General features: G+C 38.4%; 1 long non-coding RNA gene across 1 annotated transcript; it reads left to right on the top strand.

Moving 5' to 3' along the window:
* Window positions 1-1,699: 1,699 nt before the first annotated feature.
* Window positions 1,700-18,409, top strand: LOC128634556 (uncharacterized). The gene is made up of 3 exons (XR_008397742.1): window positions 1,700-1,778; window positions 13,395-13,448; window positions 17,087-18,409. It is a non-coding gene; the product is annotated as an uncharacterized LOC128634556 (long non-coding RNA).
* The last annotated feature ends 1,574 nt before the right edge of the window (window positions 18,410-19,983 follow it).

Below are 19,983 nucleotides of genomic sequence, written 5' to 3'. Positions count from 1 at the left end.
TTATAACAAACCTATATGAACTGTACTATAACTACACAGCACACCACAGTATTAGGAATTGACAGGCATTCATTCAGTTAGTTAGAGATTTATATAAATCAATGTGTTCTCAAAATGTTGCTTACTTAAAAAAAAAAATACTGGAAGGTAAGAGATGATTCCATATTTACTAAAGCTACAGAAAGCCCATACCGGATTCCGCCAAAAAACAAACAAACAAACAAAAAAAAAACGTCTGGGTTATGCATGTAACCCTGTTCCCTGAGAAGGGAACAAGACATTGCGTTTAGCATAACACTATGGGAGCGCCCCTCGCGCACGACCGGCATCTGAAGCTTGTGTAAAATCATACCTCTATTTATAGGCCTGCCATGATCAGGTGACGTGGCAATTAAGCGTGTCCCGTGATTTATATATGGCACCTGTGAACCGTGCCGTCAGCCTCTATTATCTGAAGCGAAGACGCAATTCACAGGCCTACCCCGGTATGACAAAGCTATGCAATGTCTCATTCCCGTCTCAGGGAACAGCGTTAACCCAGACGATCCCTTTCAAAGGGGACTTCACTTTGCGTTTAGCATAACACTATGGGAATGAGAATACTCACTCTGTCGTACTGAGGGTACGACTTGTTCAAAAAGACCCAAGCCCGAGCGTCACTGCAAGACACTCGAGCCTGGGACAGAGTAATATCGAATGAATGTGTGTGGTGTAGACCACCCTGCAGCAGCACACACATCCTGTAAGGATACCCCGAGGAGGCGACCCCCCCTAGTGGAATGAGCCCTTATGCCCAAAGGTGTAGTGAGACCGCACGTCTCATAAGAGATAGAGATTGCTTCCACTATCCAATTAGAGATGCGCTGCTTTGACACAGCATAGTGACACAACATAGTTACTCTGGATGGTCTTTCCATTTCTTCATGTGCAGCAGTAAAAGACCTTTGTGTGGTTATTGCCCCAGTCTTTCATTTGACACTCATGTAGATAATATTACTACGATAGCCTTCTTTCATCACAGAAATATTGCTAAGATAAGAAATATAATGTCACTACATGATGCAGAAATATTAGTTCATGCTTTCATCACCTCTAGGCTAGATTATTGTAATGCCTTGCTGTCTGGATGTTCCAGTAGGAGCATCAACAAGCTCCAGTTAGTCCAAATGCAGCTGCAAGAGTCCTAACTAGAAGATATGACCACATCAGCCCGATCTTAACAACACTGCACTGGCTTCCAGTGATGATAAAATACTACTACTAATCTATAAAGCACTAAACGGTCTCATGCCAGTACCTAAGCAAACTTCAGGGGGAAGAGCTTTCTCTTACAAAGCCCCACAGTTACGGAACAGTCTTCCAATTACTGTTCGGGACTCAGACACAGTCTCAGTGTTTAAATATATGGATGCCCTACCTCTGATGCCCTACCTCACTACATGTAAACACTTTAGCTAGATTCAGCTCACTTATTTAATAATACATAATATTAATGAATATATTTTTATTGGCATGGTAATCATTCAAAATAATTTCCATTTGTTTTTCAGGCTTTACTTTGATCATACATTTTGAGTCAAAAAAACATATATATATATATATATATATATATATATATATATATATATATATATATATATATATATATATAGGCTTTACCCTGATCTACTGTTTTATGCTCACAGCTGTCTGTGCAGCTGAACTGTTATGGAGTTTTGTTGGCTACAAACTACTACATATAAAACAGCTGTGCCCTACACTCATTTTGTCATTTACAGGTAATTGGCATTCATCAACATACACATGCAAGTACAAAGAAAATCAGTGTCTCTGAACTTGTGTAGAAATTTTTGTTCAGTTTGGTTTACACAAAAAATTTACACACATCTTTTAGTAAAGATTGATAAATGAGGCCCATTGTTTCCATCTGTTGTTAATGGGCCCTCAGTGCATGCACCCTATATAAATGGGTCATTGACTGTGGCACAGCAGTCCACACACCTTAAGGTCTGGCCTTTTGCAGCGACCTCAGTATACTGGCATGTTCGCAAGAGGTTAGGCACAATTTTAAGACTGCATGCTATATGTATGCAATAATTGCATGCAAGCACATTTTTGCAGAGTTGCCTAGAAGCGTTTCTTTCTGGGGCTACTCTAAAGGCTATGTGGAAGGGTTAGGATTACCCATAACCCTAGGCTAACCCTAATCCATTGTCTGCACAATTGACAGTTTGTGGGTAGGGGCACATAAATCTTTGGATCTTTGCAAATCCTTGGATCAGGACTTGGTGCTAAGCAATGCTAACCATTTAAACTCATAGATGATGTGGATATAAAGTTGCTTTCCCTTTGTACTTTGGGTCTGTGAATTGCACGTGTTATACGTGTTATTAACACACCATATCTGTGTTGGGAACTGATGTGGACACTGTTGCCAAACCTAAAGCATATTAATAAAGCTATCAGTCTATCTGCTTTTGCAGAGGAAAATGTCCCCAACCCAACCATGTGTCCAGTGAGTCACTGTTCAACTGTGTGTGCTGTGGAGACCACCATTAAGGGGTGACATTCTCTACAGACAGGTTAGTTCATTTATGTAAAGGAAGTGACTCCATAGGCACACTCAATACAGGTCAAGAGATCCATTAAATGTCATTCAGCGTGGAGTGCACAGTGTGAACTTTGATCAGTCCTCAACAAGCAGTATCAGAATGTTGAGTCGTACTCATCCTCTGTGATCCTCTTATCATCAATGTCAGCACAGTTTATGAGTTTGTTTTGGATGGTGCACTATTAGGATGTGTTATGAACACTCAAGACAACATTATGTGTTATCTGGTTGCAAAAGAAATTGCCCTGGTAGCCATTAATGACTGGATGTCTCATAAATTGAATGGGGGGGAAACAGATATCCTTTCTGTGGGTCCTGAGGACATGTCTAGCTGCTGTCTAGCTGCTGTCTAGCTGCTGTCTAGCTGCTGTCTAGCTGCTGTCTAGCTGCTGTCTAGCTGCTGTCTAGCTGCTGTCTAGCTGCTGTCTAGCTGCTGTCTAGCTGCTGTCTAGCTGCTGTCTAGCTGCTGTCTAGCTGCTGTCTAGCTGCTGTCTAGCTGCTGTCTAGCTGCTGTCTAGCTGCTGTCTAGCTGCTGTCTAGCTGCTGTCTAGCTGCTTAAACCTTTTTCTAGAAATGAAGGTGTTATCTTTGACCCCTCTATGCACGTTGAAAAACTTGCTCAGTCCTTTTTATTCATTAAACAAATAAAAGTTGGGTAAAAAGCAGCTTGCCATTTCAGGACATTGAAAAAAATAACTTGTGTGTTCATACTGTTAAAGTTGGGCTACTGTAAAGCCCTGTTTACCAACTTAGTCATAGCTTATTCATACAGACATGGCTCACCTTCAGCGTGTTCAAAATATTGCAGCTCATCTTCTCACACTTAACACAGGGAACGTATTAATCCAGTACTGGCCTCACTTCATTAGTTATCAGTGATTTTAATGCTTCCAGCAGTAGGTTTTTGGCTTGTCTGTCTGTCTGAGATGGTTGAATGATGGTTAAAGGCATACAAATTAGGGTGTACTTACACTAGGCCCAGTTGCCTTGTACCGTGCCCAAGCACAATGGTCCCCCCTCCCCACTACTCCCCTGACCTGCAATCACATTGTTCCGGGCCTGCAAGCACACTTGCATCATTACAATGTGGCTTTTTGTTTTGAAGAAACAAAACATACTTTTTTAGGTTAGCTTTTACTTGACTTTTGATTTTTTTTTTTTTTTGATTGTTGGTATATAGTTGTGCCCAAAAGTTTGCATACGCCTTGCAGAATCAAGTAAATCTTTATACTCTTAACAAAATAATAGAGATCCTAAAAATCCCATGTTGCTATTTATTTAGTACTGTCCTGAATGAGCTATTTCACATAACAGATGTTAATATATAGTCCACAAGACAAGATAATAGCTGAATTTTTTTTTTTTTTAAATAATACAAATCTACCCCGTTCAAAAGTTTACATACTCTTGATTCTTAATACTGTGTGTGTTACCTGGATGATCCACGAGTCCCTTGTTTGCCCTGAGCAGGTAAACTGTCAACAGTTCTTCAGAAAAATCGTCCAGGTCCTGCACATTATTTGCTTTTCCAGCATATTCTGGGGAAGTGGGGGATTGGTGGTTAAGCTCTGGGTTACTGATCGGAAGATCAGGGGTTCAAGCCTGAGCACTGCCATGCTGCCACTGTTGGGCCCTTGAGCAAGGCTCTTAACTCTCTCTGCTCCATGGGGCGCTGTGTCATGGCTGACCTTGTGCTCTGACCCCAGCTTCCTAACATGCTGGGGTATGTGAAGAAAAAGAATTTCACTGTCCTGTAACGTATATGTGACCAATAAAGACTCATTATCATATTTGAGCCCTTTCCAACAGTCTCTATATGATGATGAGATCCATCTTTTCACACTGAGGACAACTGAGGGACTTGTACGCAACTATTACATGAGGTGCAAACATTCACTGATGGTCAAGAAGGCAACACGATACGTTAAGAGCCAGGGGGATGTAAACTTTTGAACAGGATGATCGGTGTAAATTGTTAGTATTTTGTCTTCTGGGAGACATGTATCTATCTTATTTAGCATCTGAAGGGCAGTACTAAATGAAAAATATAAGCTCTTTAAACAAAATAATAACGCTTATTTTTTTATGATTTTTTCTGTAAAGCACTGTAAAAATAAACTATAAACTATCATTATTGTGGCTTATTTGGAGTTATTTGGAGCATGGTGACACACAACCCTCTCACATGCCTAATAAACTGCCTAATAGATTTATGACTTACAGTATGTAGCGCAGCGATTTTCAGTAATCTGCACGTATCATAAGATTTTTACTGAGGCAGCTGACAGTCGCATCATTGACATCATGTTACGAGTTTTGTGCTCGGCCACGGATAACAATAACACTAGATGCATACCATGTCTGAGTCCAACTAAACCGTGCCCAAGCAATCTGAACCAGAACTGTACAGAAGCGATAGACAAACTAACCGGACTTTGGTGGTCAAACGTGCTCAGGCACAGTACAGATCGCCTAGTGTGAATACACCCTTATCAACCCTTAGGATTAGACTTGTTGGCAGAAGATGCATCTCCTCTAATGCCATTAGCATTGTGCTCTACTTGTTAGAAATGTTTCTATTGTAATTTTAATTTAATACTTAATGATCACCTGTCAAGTATTGAATGCTGAGGCCACTGCATATTTTAGACATATTTTAGAGTTGTTGTCCCCTACAAAAATGCAATGATTCAAACCAGGGACTCTTGGCTGTCCCAGGGCAAAACTAAAATCCAATATTTTTTGCTGTATGCACCATTTTTAGTTTGCTGTACAGACCATTTTGACATTTTTTGATGGAATTCTTTACCCATGTCCGTAAAGCTTTATGGGATTTTTTTTTAGAGCCTTAGATCTTGGTGGCCTTAGAGTATTTTAAACTGGCGTAACCTGGCAACCCTGCCATTTACTCTGTCCACTGTTCTTCCCCTGAGCATGTGGTAGTGGGATTCCTTCCCCAGAGGAACTCTGTACATACCACTTGTTCCCATGTTTGATTACTAGGTGCAATACTTTATTGAGCTAAATGGTGCAGTGAGTGCTGTGCAACATTTAGAAAAGTGAGTAAATCAATGAAACATCTGTCAAATAGCAACATTTTTATGTTGTTGATCACACGAAAGAGGTAATTTGCATTTCAACATAAAACATATGGAGTTCTTGGAGTTCTAATGAGGACTTGAAGATTATGAAGATAAAAGTCACCCCTGTACGGTTGCGTGCATAACCTTCTGTTCTTAATAATGCATCACTGTTTCATACTTCTTTATAATACTACTTTGCTACCATTTTAACTACTCGCTATCATACCCAGCACTTTAATGACCACCTTCTGTGCTTTCTCACATGTCTTTATTTGTGATGTGCCTTCAAGAAAAAATAATTCTTTGATCAAATCCATGGTCATTTTGATTTATATTTATAACTTAATAAATATAGCATGCCAGAAATAAACAGTACAATAAGCTCCTTAACATCCTTAGGACATTAAGCAAAACAGCATCTGAAATCCCAACAAGTGAACGTGTTAACTGTAGGCAACATGTTTTGAACTTTCTATAAATAATATACAGAAGTGACTGTGACAAGTTCATACTACCCTGAAACACAATTTGAGCCCATAAAATGGCAGCCGCGTTCCCCAGGGTCATAGTGCAGACCCGTTGTCTTTCGGGGTTCTGCATGGAGATGACTACTTCACTGGTGCGCAAGTAACCCCTCACCTCCACTCATAAATAAAAGGTTTCTGTGTGTTGAGACCCCAAGTGTGCATCTGGATCCCATTTGTGAGCATGTTACCTTGTAAATGCTGTAAATGATCCTGGATGGTTTCAGTTAAGCAAGCACATTAGTAGCATGATTGGCTCTCCCTACTTTTGGCATCAAGCAGCCTAGATCTGGAACTATATTTTTTAAATGTCGGGGTCAGGTGAGCAATTCGTATAATGAATGACTGCCTGTAAAGTTCCTGTTTGTCTCCAGGTTATGGATGGTTATTCTGACCATGAAAGCGAAGGTAATAAGAAGGAATGGTACAGTACATGTAATCAATGTACCTATTTTTTAAAAGGTATTTTGTTTGTCTACATTTCTACTTTGTTACTCTGGAATGTAATACATGTGATCAATGCAGACAAGAAAGATCTAAAAGAGGGCCCTAGAAATGAAAAATGAAAATATATTCATACAGGTGTGTGACAAAGTAAACGCTAATGGCTGTCTCATGGTGTGGGGTCATTTTGCTGGGATGATTTAGGTCCCTGAGCAAGGGTTATCAGTTAGAGTTACCCTGGGACCAAATTCACACCACGACCACGTCACTCCATCCCAAACCATGCAAACTAAAAAGCTTGACAAGCACACATACCATCAATCATATTCCTAACTCTTCGACACTCTCCTTCAATAACCGACTGGTGTGCATCACACACACACACTATAACAATGCTAATTACAATGGCTGCAAATAGTAATGTATTTATAAGGGGTACCAACATTCAGTTGATTGTTGATTGATTCAATTTGTGTGCTCTACCTCAGGTATAACATAATTGCCTTGTACCTCATACATAAGCTATATATTGTTTACCAGCATTGTGGCTTAATTTCTCCTCTTCATTTCTCTCCTCTTCTTATGATCATTGCTTCTTCGTGATCTTCTGACTTTAGTTATATTAGTTGTCAAATTTAGTTATATAAATTGCAGTTTCTATTTTTCTCATACCAAAAGGAAAACCCCTGTGACTTTCTTTTACATAAACCTTTTTGCCAAATGACAAATGTTGCTTTTTTGCATATCTCTATTAAAAATTACGGGGTCCCCTGGTGGTTTTTGGGGCCCTGAGCGAATGCTTACCCTGCTTCTAACAAGAAACGGCTGTGATCTCAAACCAACCGCATACTTCTGGTAGATTTTGGAGCAGCGGGTTAGAAAGAGCTCCCCACCGTCATCATCAAAACACCAACCAAGGGAATATCTTTTGGATGAATGGTGTTCAATGCTCCAACAAAGTTACAAAGACTTGTGAAATTGATGCCAATGTGCAGTGAAGCTGATCTGGTGGCTTGTGGTGGCCCAACACCTTTACTTTTTAACATAACTTTTTGTTTTTTCTTTTGTCATCTATTTGTACAGTCATGTAAAAAAAAAAAAAAAATACATACACCCCATGGAAATTGTTGTGTTTTTTTGTTTGTTTGTTTTTTTCACGTTTGGACAAGCAAACATTTGATCCTCGTTGAAACAGTGCCTATTAATAAAGGTGACACACTCTATCAAATGACACATAAAATTTACATTGTGTAGTAATTTTCACAATTTAAATTAACAAAAAATGGACAAGATTGGGTTCCAGTGATTAGAACCTGCTTAGGGAGTGCTGGTGGAACCTGTCTTATTTATACGCCTCTTATATCTACTATCTGGTGTTCCCAGATAGAGAGGTTGTGGATGCCTGTGAGTCTGGCAAGGGATTTAAAAAGATCTCCAAATAATTTGAAAAACATCACTCCACTGTAAGGAAAATCATCAACAAATGGTGCAGATTTCAAACGACTGCCAATTTGTCCAGGACTGCAAATTCAGCCTCAGGGACTGGACAGCTTGCATTCATTTATTCAACCATGAATTCTGCATCATATCAAAAGGTACTTGAAGATAATGTGAGGCCATCTGTCCAAACGTTGAACAGGATAATGATCCTAAGCACATTAACAAGTCCAACAAGGAATGGCTCAAAAAAAGATGTGGAGGGTTATGGAATGGCCTAGTCAAAGCCCGGATTTGAATCCCATTGAAATGTTGTGGGGGGATTTGAAATGGGCAATACGTGCAAGAAAACCTTCAAACATCTTGAAGCTGAAAGAATATCGCATGGTCAAATAGTGGTCAAAAATTCCACCAAACCGATGTCAGAGACTAATGGACAATTATGCAAAACACCTATAAGAATGTATTTCTACTAAAGGAGGCAATACTAGCTTCTGAGGCCCAGGGTATACTTAGTTTTTTCACAGAAGAATATCACATCTATTGATATTTCTGTTGAATAAATGATTGAAAAAATCTGTTTCAAAGATGATCAAATGTTTGCTTGTCCTAATATTTTTGTTTTAATAAAATAAAATTTAAAAAAAGTGACAATTTCCATCAGATGTGCTTATTTTTTTTTCACATGACTGTACATGTACATTTTAGAATGGCAAGGCCAATTATTTAGTTTTTGCTAGACACTGTAGACATTTGGGTTTGAGATCAAAAGATGAATGAGATGAATTTCTAGATGTGTTAAACAACTTACAAAAATGGCACCTTTGGTGTTATTCAGTGAGCAAATATACTGGAACATATACTGGAACATTTTTAAAGTATATTAACTATCTGTTCCAGTATATTTGCTAACCAAAAAATTGGTTGGTCTGCCTCCAAAGGTGCCATGTTTGTAAGTTGTGTATCTTTTGCTTGCAATAACTGCACCAAGCCAGCAATCCGTTGATCACCGACTGTTGCATTTTTCATTTGTGATGCTTTTCCAGGCTTGTACTGCAGCTTCAATCAGTTGATATTTGTTTTGTGGGGTTGCTCCCTTCAGTCTCCTCTTCAGGAGGTAAAATGCTGTTCAATTGGGTTAAGGTCTGGTGATTGACTTGGCCAGTCTAAAACCCTCAATGTTTTTCCCCTGATGAAGTCCTTTGTTGTGTTGGTAGTGTGTTTTGGATCATTGTCTTGCTGCATGATGAAATTTTTCCAAATTAGATTGGATGTATTTCTCTGTAAATCGACAGACATAATGTTTCTGTAGACTTCTGAATTTAGTCTGCTGCTACCATAAGGAGTTACATCATCAATAACGGTTAGTGAGGCTGTTCCAGAAGCAGTCATGCAAGCCCAAGCCATTACACTACCTCCACCATGCTTGACTGATGAGCTTGTCTGTTTTGGATCATGAGCAGTTCCTTTCTTTCTCCACACTTTGACCTTTCCATCACTTTGGTAGAGGTTAATCTTGGCTCCAGACCTTTTGTGGCTCATCTCTATATTTCTTTGCAAATTCCAATTTGGCTTTCTGATTCTTACTGCTCATGAGTGGCTTGCATCTTCTGGTATGGTCTCAATATTTCTGCTCTTGAAGTGTTCTTTGAACAGTGGATTGTGATACCTTCACCTCTGCCCTGTCAGAGTTATTGGTCATGTCTCTGACTGTTGTTTTGGGGGGGTTTTTCACAGCTCTCACAATGTTTCTGCCATGAACTGCTGCTGTTTTCCTTTCTTGTACAAGCTCACTGTCCATTATATTAGGAACACCTGTCCAACTGAACATTCATGCAGTTATCAGCATGGCAGCATGGCAGTGTGGCAGCAGCTACAGGTCAAGAGCTTCAGTTAATGTTCACATCAAACATCAGCATGGGGAAAAAGTGTGATCTCTGTGACTTGATAACTGTGGCATGGTTGTTTGTGCCAGATGGACTGGTTTGATTATTTCAGAAACTGTTGATCTCATCAGGTTCCACTCCTGTCAGCCAAGACCAGAAATTTGAGGCTATCATGGGCACAGACTCATTGAAACTGAACAGTAGAACACTGGTGAAATATATATATGTACATATTTATTATTATTATTATTATTATTATTATTATTATTATTATTATTATTATTATTATTATTATTATTTAATCTTTACCTGTCCAGTTTGGGTGAGCCTGTGCCTGTGATATCCCCAGATTCTGAGTGGAACCTGATGTGGTCTTCTGCTGTTGTAGCTCATCTACCACAAGGTTAATTATTTTGTGCATGCTGAGATGCTTTTCTACTCACCTCAGTTGTAAAGAGTGATTATATGAATTAGTATATCCTTCCTGGCATCTCGAATCCGTCTGGTCATTTGGCTTTAACCTCTTTTATCAAGAAGGCCCACAGAACTGTTGTTCACTCAACGTTTGTTTTTTTTACACCATTATATATACATAATATATATACATCATAGCCAGCATTAACTTTTTCAGAAATGTATATGCAGTATATCATTTTTTCCCCATGAATATATTATAAAATCTTTGGAATGGGGCGGGAGCTATAAATATTTGAAGTTATAATGCTAAGTGAGTACGTTTTGACATTTTCCACTGTATAATATGCCCTCCAGACAGGTTTGTATGCTTTTACGGGTATTCTGCCTGTGATATCCTTTCAGTCAAGCCAACAGTCTATTATAGTCATCTTGTTAATGGTTTAATTGGACTGCCATGATTAAAGTAGTCAGAGGCAGTGTTTCTCTAGGAAATTCTTCAAAGACATGCGTCCCTATAATCAGTGCCTTTGGGCACACGAGCAGGGAGCTGTAAGAAAGTTTTGAAGAGTGCAATGTGAAGGAAAAAAATGAAAGAGAGGGGATCTATGCATTGCAGATTTCGTTTCAATGCTAGTATGCAGAACAGGCACATTGTATGTGTATTTGTCTGTGTGTAGGTTTCAGTAGAGTACCTTATATGAATGTAATGGATGAGTGTGTACACAGCTGGCACAAGATCTAAATGTGTTGACACTGTTGTGTGCGGTCCTGTCCAGTGTCCAGAGGCCAATTTCAGTGTGGTTTGAGCGGAAATCCACATCATAAGCCTTTCTGCTTCAGGAAAAGAAAACAGCTGAGAGGAAAACCTTCAAAGCTCATTTTACCTTTTGTACTTCTATGAAGAAAATAAGAAAATTATATTTTATTTGCAATCCATTGGCTTGTTTTTATTATTATTATAGTCATAATTTCATAGGCATAATATCTTTTCATAATACATTTTACTGTCCTTGCACCACTGTTGCCTAAGAATAGATTGCTGATAAACGAGTAGATTACAGCATGATAATAATAAAATGATTTTCATTTTAGAACACAAAAATCTCTGTATCACACACGATGTGAGTTCAGGCTGAATGGCCACGGGAAATGGCAAACAGAGCTGTGGGGATCTTAAAATACTACATTTAATGAAGCAGACCCAGCAGTTACACAAAGCACAGTCCATTGCTTCCATATGGTGCGAGACTCTCACATAGCCTTTCCGATTAGAACATAACAAATGTGAGTTCCTTTGTGTGCTGCAGAAATGATTGAGGCACCACAACAGAAACTTAAACAAGAGATTTTAGAGAATTATTTATAAAACATTGTAACATGATTACATTGGCATTGAATAAAGGGATGTTTTAAATTATTTTTGTTATTCCAAATTACTTTGTTATACCCTGTGTGAGTGAGTTCTATACCCTGACTTTACCGATGTAACTAAATGGTTGAAAACTGAAGCCAACTCTGATAAAGACATATAGATGCATAGATCTATGTTTCTATGCTTCACACTTTGGTAACATGGTCTGATTTCTGATGTGAAGTGCTCCCAAAGGAATACGTTATGATTTACAGTATATCTTATGGGATGGGAGCTCACATAGAAGCTTATGCTCTCTAAAGCCTTTTCATTCCTCAACACACGCCATAGCAACTCAAACAATGAAAGTCTGATTTAAAGACTCATCATTCATAAATGTTAGATGATCCCTTGGAAGGAGTTTATGGTGCTGTGTCGCTATTATCTGGGCAGTTTGATGTAAGTGGCAGTGACCCAGTGTCAGTATATTTTAGATTCAACATGGCTCTGTGTTCTGTAATACTACAGAAAAGTGACTCACACTCTATATACGTCAATCATTCTCCAAAAAAAAGGACTAATAAATGTTCACATTTCAACTGCAGCTGGTTTTGCAGGATCTTGTATTAGTGATGGCCATTTTATTGTACATGGACTTTTCCTTGGGCCAGCCAACAAAGCCTCTTTTTAGGGAATGGTTCAGAGGAAGCAAAACCAATTAGAGTGAATGTAAACCAGAGCTTTGACCATCTATGAGAGGCTATTGAATTATATTTGTATAGACCTTTCGCAATAGATTATCACAAAGTAGCTTTACAGAAACATGGATATAGATTTCAATCCATATTGAGCAAGCCACAGGAACACATGTTGAGGAAATACTCAATATATACTCAACAATATGAAAGGAACCAGACTCAAACGCATCCTCTTATGGGTGACAGAGGCTAGTGTGATTCTAAATCATTACACTTTACAGGTGTAGAAGAGTAAAGTCAATCAGTACTGAGTGTGTTGCATATGTTCGGGATGAGCATATTGTGAGTCCAGGGATAAGCACAAGCAGTAGTTCCAGGGTACAGAACTACAGTAATCAGATGACCTGCTGAAGCGAGGGGGCATCTTGGGCACAAACAGTTTTTGGTGTGCATATTTTTAGAGTATCCATATGGAACCAAGCAGAAGTATCAGGATGAATCAGGCAGGTCAGGAGGGTGAGATGAGCCATAGCAGTAGTACACATACAGCTTGAAAGCAATACGAAGGGTCATTAGGTACACTTTTATACTGTAATTCAAAAGGAGTTGTACCTTCATATTTTTCTTGTGACAAATCTGACATAAGCTCGTTTATTTAAAATGGAAAAGACTTAACGCATGTTCACTAGAAAAGCATTCCACCAGATGTCACTAATGTGTTTGTTTAACAAATCAACAAAATAAACGACACTCGTCATGCCCATTAATTATTATTTCATTAATAATCAGTGAATACCTGAAATCTGAAATTTTTCTCATAAAACAATGTTCTTATTTTTCGTAAACAACAACATTTATGTTCGTTTCAAACAAAGCAGCTGTATACGGTACCGCCGTGTTATCAATATTATCACAAGTAACTCATTGTAATGATTTATTGCAGATGCTAAGTGGTTACTATTATGGCGTCAAGACTGAAGATAGAACTGCACATCAGGTACACATCCACTCAGTGACATGCCAGCTACTTTGTAGCACTTCACCAGGAGGATGTTACTGTGAGAGAGCATTTCCGTTTGGTTAATTCTTGAGAGATGTTTGAGATTCCTCTGTGTTCTGGCTTCACATAACTGAGCCATAATTGAGGTCCATTGCACCTAGGAAGAGCCAACTCAGAATGTATACATTTGAATGTTTCTGTGAAGGGCTTGATTATTTCAATATTTGTGTGGTCTTGGAAAGCCACAAAAATGTAATTTATTGAGGCAGTGTAGCTAGTAGCTCTAAAGACTCTCACATCTGTTAAAAAGTGGAGTACTTCCACTTCTCAGCTACCACAACAGGATATGTTTATCACACAAGTCAAACACCAGCAGATGGTGCAAATTAACCGGTATGTTGTTCCAGAGGCAGTGGCTGGAGCGTAGATTTTGCAAGTGGATGTTTTGGCTTCCCGCTAGGTCACAAAGTCATCATCAGCTTGAACTGTGAACCACAGTGACATTTCTGAATTTCTTCCACCCACGCTGTAGCTTGACACGGGTAGATTGGATAGAAATAGATGATGACTGAGCTAAAGTTGCCTTTTCCTTGGCCATGGATGTTCAACCATGAGGTCTTTTCACTTCCATGTAAATGTCAAAATAATAGTTTTTAATCTTGAGTCCGATTGCACATTTTAGATCATGTTTTTATATAATGAAGATGTCAAATATGTTCTCTAGTGTCATAATTATGTATTTAGGAGATTTTTTTTTTGTCATGGCAGCTTTAACAAATTAGACGAGTGGACATTTTATGCCATTCTGACTGCAAATTGCCTCATTTTTCTTCCAGTACAGTAATTTATCTTAAGCCTTTACCAGAATGTTCATCTCATACATCCAAAACACAAATAAAGATTTAAAAGGATTCAAACCGGTGAAAGAGTGATGTTCAGACGAAGGTCATCACATATAGCAGGCTTTAACTTCAAACTACAAGTTTTCCAGGAAGGAGCATAAAAAAAGCAATACGTTTGGCTTATCCTGTGGTTCAGTTATCCTCCACTTCACTCTTCATAAAGCTTCAGGTATAATTCCATCATTACATCACTGAAATAACAACCACCTTCTTCTGCACTGCCACGCGATTCGATCTCTGCTGTTGATGGTTCGAGCTCTGCTTAGGCTGAGTGTGAGGCCAGACGAAGAAAAACACTTTCTAGACTAAACGCTTGAACGATTTTGTACCTTTTCCAGATCCTTCATAGAGGATCTATTAACCATATCGTAAAGATAGTTATGTGGATTTTTACGAGCTGTGTTGTTTTCTCCATGACACTGTTTTTTTTTTTTTTAAACCTCTACCCTGATTGTGAAAAGTAAATATGAGACATCAAAACACTTAATCTGCATTTGATCAAATTTATTTTTCCTCTATAACAGTTTTACCAGATTACATAGTATTTGCCAAAACACACAGAATCAAGAATATACAACCCCGATTCTGAAAAACTTGGGACAGTATGGAAAATAAAAACAAAGAGGAGTGATTTGTAAATGTACTTGGACGTGAATTTAAACAAACAACAAAAAAAAAACATATAAACACAGGGTATTTGATGTTTTACCTAATCAACTACATAGTTTTTTGAAGGTAAACGTTTACTTTGAAATTTATGCATGCAGCATGTTCCAAAAAGTTTGGGACAGGGCAATTTAGGACTAATAGTGATGTGACAAGTTGAAATAAGAAGGTGATGTGAAACAAGTGAGGCAATCGTCTAATCATAGTATATAAGGAGCCTTCAAAAAAGGCCTAGTCCTTCAAGAGCAAGGATGGCTCCCCAATCATTCCCAAAAGAGAAATCAGTAGGATTTGGGGTATTTCACCTTCTATAGTGCACAATATAGTTAAAAGATTCAAGGAATCCAATGAGAAATCTCGGTGCGTAAAGGGCAAGGCCGAAAAGCACTTCTGAATGCATGTGATCTCCGATCCCTCAGATGTCACTGTCTTAAAAACCGTCATGAGTCTGTAATGGATATGGGCTCTGTAATGGATATGGGCTCTGTAATGGATATGGGCTCGGGAATACTTTGATAAACCTTTGTCAACACCATTCGCCGCTGCATCCACAGATGCAAGTTAAGGCTTTACTATGCAAAGCAGAAGCCATACATCAACACTGTTCAGAAGTGCCGCTGACTTCTCTGGGCTCGGTCTCATCTGAGATGGACAGAAGCACAGTGGAATTGTGTTTTGTGATCCGACGAGTCGACATTTCAAATAGTTTTTTCAAAACAGCCGCCGTGTTCTCTGGACCAAAGAGGAAAAGGACCATCCAAGTTGTTATCAGTCAGGTCCAAAAGCAAGCATCTGTCATAAAATGGGGGTGTGTCAGTGCCCATGGCATGGGTAACTTGCACATCTGTGAGGGCATCATTAATGCAGAAAGATATGTACACATTTTGGAGCAACATATGCCGCCATCCAGAGCAGAACAACGCCAAACCACATTCTGCCTGGATTACAAGCACATGGTTGCGTAAGCAGAGAGTGCGGGTGCTAGCATGGCCTGTCTGCAGTCCTGACCTGTCTCCGGTTGAGAATGTGTGGCGCATTATGAAGTGCAAAATAAGGCAATGACGGCCCTGTACAGTTGCACAGCTGAATAAATGGATGAATGGGAAAACATTCCGCTTGCAAAACTTAACCAACTGGTGTCTTCAGTGCCTTAATAAGGTTAATAACACTTAATAAGTGTTATTAAAAGAAAAGGTGATGTTACACAGTGGTAAACAGTCGCCTGTCCCATCTTTTTTGGAGTGTGTTGCAGTCATCAGATTTGAAATGAGTGCATAGTTTCAAAAATAAATTAAATTCACAAAGTAAAACATCAAATAATGTGTTAATAATGTATTTTCAATATAGTACAGAGTGAATTGAATTTTCATATTACTCTTTTTGTTTGTTTGTTTTTTGCATTTTCCATACTGTCTCAACTTTTTCAGAATTGGAGTTGTAAATTTGTTTCAAAAGTTCAAAAGGTATGTCAGTATTGATTCAGGGAAAGCTCTCTGTATTCAGAGTGATTTTCTGAGAGGCCCGTTCAGATTATTAAAATGCCCTGTTTTATGACTAGTTCATACCGCCGAGATTGACAGATTTTCCTTGAGTAGAAATGTTTTTCAATGTCATCTAGACCACCACCTTTAAACACAAAACCTTGCCTTTAAGTGTGTTTTTTCTTTGCTGTCAGCTGCAATATGATTTAACATAAAGCAAAGATAAAATTTCAAAAAAGAAAGAAATACTAATGCAATCATATATACTAATACAAAGATGATAAACATATAGACATCTAATAGAGTCTAGCATAGCATGACAGGCTTCCTGTCAGCACCAACATCAAGATTTTAAAATGTAATTGGATCCCATTAATACTACATGCATTGGTCACATTCACTCCATATGATTCAATTTTCAAGTGATCAAAAATAAAAACACATGACTGACAGATGTTTATTGCTGCCTAGGTGTTCCCTGTTAATTGATTGTTTAAATAATTAATAGCTGTGAATCTCTACACTTGTTTTGAGCCCTAGATTTTGCCTTTGAAGACTGCGTAATTTTTTTTTTTTTTTTTTAAAGGATAAACCAACATGAAGACCAGAGATCTGTCTATAGGAGGAAAAACAAACCATTTTGAAGCTGAGAAACGAGGAAAAAATCAGAGCCATTGCACACACATTGGGCAACAATTTAGAATGTCATGAAAAATATATAAACCACTAGATTACTGACAACCAGATCTCAAACAGGTCGGCCAAGGAAAAGAACAGCAGTTGACAGAAACATTGTGAGAGCATAGAAGAAAAGCATAAAAACAACAGTCAGTGACATCACCAACAACTTCCACCAGGCAGGGGTATCACAATCCAGCATTCAAAGAAGAATTTTAGGAGCAGAAATACAGAGGCTATACCACAAGATGCAAACCACTCATCAGCAGTAAGAATAAGAAAGCCAAATAGGAATTTGCAAAGAAAAACAGAGATGAAACCACAAAATTTCTAGAGCCAAGATTAACCTCTACCAAAGTGAAGGAAAGGCCAAAGTGTGAATAAAGAAAGGATCTGCTCATGATCTAAAACATCAATCAAGCATGGTGGAGGTAGTGTCATGGCTTGGGCTTGCACGACTGCTTCTGGAACAGCCTCACTATCTTTATAAATGTTGTAACTCCTGATGGTAGCAGCACAACGAATTCAGAAATCTACAAAAATATTCTGTCTGCCAATTTATAGAGAAATGCATCCAATCTAATTGGGAGGAATTTCTCATGCAGCAAGACAATGATCCAAAACACACTTCTAACTCATCAAAGGACTTCATCAGGGGGGAAAACTTGAAGCATTTAGGCTGGCCAAGTCATTCACCAGACCTTAACCCAATCGAGCAGCATTTCACTTCCGAATGGAGAAACTCCACAAAACAAACAACAACTGAAACAAGCCACTGCAAAAGCCCGGAAAAGCATCGCAAAAAAGTAATTGTAGTTTTTGCAAGGAAGAGATACACAATCAAATATTAAGTGCTATTTACTGTAAGACTATTTGCTCCAATACTTTTGGTCACCCCAAAATTGGGTGTCTTGAAAAAAGGTGCCATGTTCTAAGCTGTTTAACACATCTAGATATAAATGATGAAATGAAATCAGAAATTCTGATCTATCATCTCCTATTCCTGTCAAACCCAAATGTCTTCAGTGCATAGCAAAAACAAACGAACCTGCCTTGCTGTTCCAATACTTTCACAGGGTACTGTGTGTAAAACAATCAGCTAGGAATGCTTTAAATATCAGACTTTCCCTTTAGGGTTTATTCTCAGTGAAGCATTCCTATAAATGTGTGCTATTCACTGACAGAAAGGTTACATTGAACGATATTTAAAATGTTTGTTTTGTAAACTTTGAGAATATGTGAGACTTAATTGAATCTTCATGTTTCCAATGATATATTTGTAATGTGTAACAGAACTGTCATATTGCTCCTATAGGTCAGTGAGTGTGAGCAGAAGCAAGATCTGTGGTGGGCCTGGGTTATCGCGGAACATTGTTGAAAAATAAAGCTTTTCAGCATGGGTGAATAACTGCAGGCCTCCACCCTGGCAAACCTCCCAACCCACACACACAGACCCCTGCTGTTTCCCAAAAACAAAATGCTCTAAAATGCACTTTGTTTTCTCAATTACACGCTCCCCCATTCTGGAAAGCTCAGCGTTGGTGGCTTGGTAACAAAAATATGGATTCTGACATGTGTGAGACATGCTGTGTGTTTGGTTGAGGTAGAAATTGTTTTTGTTCTTGCTTGGTTGTTCTGCACAAATATCAATTTTGTCACTTATTTGACATTCAGATATTGGTTTATTGGCAGCTAACATGAAACAGCACTTGTGGGAAGAAACAAGTGTACTTGTCACAGACAGTAGCTTGATATCAAAATGGTTCTGGGCCAGTGTCTAGTTATAGAAATCCACAAAATTGCACAAATCATGATTGTTCTTTTCCTTTCTCTCGAGTCAAAACAATATTAGTAACTCAGCATGCAACTGCTTTTCAAAAATAAAGCATTGTAGTGTTTGATATCAAATGGTAGTTTCCAATAAATGGTCATTAGTGGTCATTATAGTGACTTAAATAATTCAAAGGAAAAAAAGTGCATGTACATTTGTATATGCCTCACTAGCAGAATGATGGAAACGCTAGGGTTCCGAACTTTCTTACAACTTTCTTACATCACACTTTAGGGTTTTAGCATTATAACATTATTATAAAAAATGATTTCTAATTATGTACACAAAATGGCATCATGTTTAGGCACATAAGCAAAATGTTCACCCTCTGTTTCTACTGAATTTGTTGTCTGCATACTTAGTATTGCAAATAATTCTCTGTATCGCATGACACAGTAGATAATTCCGAAACCTTACATTTGCAAGACCGTCTCAAAAAGAACACCTCTGGGAGCGCCAAGGTCAAAACACTCTGCACAATGTCGCTGTAAAACGAAGCAGACCAGCTTTGCTTTGCTAATTTATTCTCATCAGCTTAATGGCACCTGTAGTCTGTAATCTTGATAAGTCATCAGACCTCCTCCAACTTTCAATAGGTGAAAATGTAAGGGGGAGACATTACAACATGGGGTGTTGCAGAGGTCATTCAAAACAACTGAGAGCACACAAGATGAGGTTTAATAGCAGGCAAAACAACTTGAATGAGAGACCGCAATGTTCTACATTCAGTGGCTAGAACGTTGAGTGAAACACTGCAAAACAAAAGCCTGACATGGTAGCTGAATAATCAGAGTCATCTTAAAAGCATGTATAATGTCATATATTAAAAGGATCTATAGGTTCTATAATAGCAACAACAACAAAAAATCACAGTTTGCTGCCTTTGCTTTTTTCTTAATGTGCTGTTTATTTCATTCTTTGTATCAAAAGTATTTCCTGGCATCCATCCAAATCTATCTGGCCTGAACAAGTCA

This window comes from Ictalurus punctatus, chromosome 13 (assembly GCF_001660625.3).
Source record: "Ictalurus punctatus breed USDA103 chromosome 13, Coco_2.0, whole genome shotgun sequence".
In the NCBI taxonomy this organism is placed as follows: domain Eukaryota; kingdom Metazoa; phylum Chordata; class Actinopteri; order Siluriformes; family Ictaluridae; genus Ictalurus; species Ictalurus punctatus.
This window is presented reverse-complemented; position numbering and strand designations above follow the sequence as displayed.